General features: G+C 44.1%; 1 pseudogene; it reads right to left on the reverse strand.

The window, feature by feature from the left end:
• Positions 1-307: 307 nt before the first annotated feature.
• On the reverse strand, positions 308-452 carry LOC123151520 (uncharacterized; annotated as a pseudogene).
• Between the last annotated feature and the right edge of the window lie 737 nt (positions 453-1,189).

The raw sequence follows: 1,189 nt of genomic DNA on the forward strand, positions 1-1,189 counted from the left end.
GAAGTTTTATTCCATTTGGACTCTGTTTAGTATTCCTTTTCTACGAAGCTCAAAAACAAGGAAAAAACAAAAACTGACACTGGGCTCTAGATTAATAGGTTAGTCCCAAAAATAATATAATATAGCATATTAATGCATATAAAACATCCAAAATAGATAATATAATAGCATGGAACAATAAAAAATTATAAATACATTGGAGATGTATCACCATGCTGTCCAAATCCACCACAACCTCAGCGAGCAGCGGAATTGACTTGAAATCCAGGACCACCGGTGCCTCCAGAGTGAAGAATCTCCATGCGTGTGTCATAGCTGAGGAGTTGTGCATACAAGTCGTTGAGAGTAATTGGATCAGTTGCTGATCTCCCAAGAAGAGAAGCCACCAACGGATTGTATTCGATGTCCAGCCCTACCAATTGGTAAGAAACCAGGTCGTCATCATCAATTTTCTTGCCTATAGATGCAAGTTCATCCGCAAGGGCCTTCATCTTGGAGAAATAATCTGCAGCGGACATGTTCCCTTTCTGCATGTTGGCCATCGCCATCCTGATATTGATGGTACGAGCATGAGACTGGGAAGAGAACATCTGTTCGAGGGCTTCCCAAAGTTCCACAACGTTCTCCAATGATGCGACCTGAGTCAGCACTTCCTTGGAGAGAGAATTGAACAAGTACCCCAGAACTTGTTGATCTTGAGCGACCCATTGAGCATAGGCTAGATTGATAGCTTCCTAACTAACACCATCCATGGTAGTAGTGATGGTTTTCTGCGGCGCCTCAAGCAACCCATCTAGATAACCAGCAAGCATGGCACCTCTGATTGGGGGCAGGACTTGGGCCTTCAACAAGACATAGTTCCCTCTTGTGAGCTTTTCAGAGACTTGCCGATTGAGGATGTGGGGAATGGAGGAGGAAGAAGAAGCCATATAGGCTATGTGGCTCTGTTACCATGTAAGCGCTCGTAGGAGCGTTCGGTGGAAACGTATGCCGCTAGGCACGGACACCTTCGTGTTTATGTCAATGAGGGATTACATCAGTTATAGGAAGAGCAAATGAACAGACTCAAGGAAACTGAAGGAACTTTCTAGAGTCCTCAAGACTTAACCCACTACCGATCCATTATATCATTGGGTTGGTTACATAAATGATCTAACACAACCAACAAGATGCAAGGGCCGAGGCCAAA

The sequence above is a fragment of the Triticum aestivum genome, chromosome 1B, assembly GCF_018294505.1.
Source record: "Triticum aestivum cultivar Chinese Spring chromosome 1B, IWGSC CS RefSeq v2.1, whole genome shotgun sequence".
NCBI classification, from domain to species: Eukaryota; Viridiplantae; Streptophyta; class Magnoliopsida; order Poales; family Poaceae; genus Triticum; species Triticum aestivum.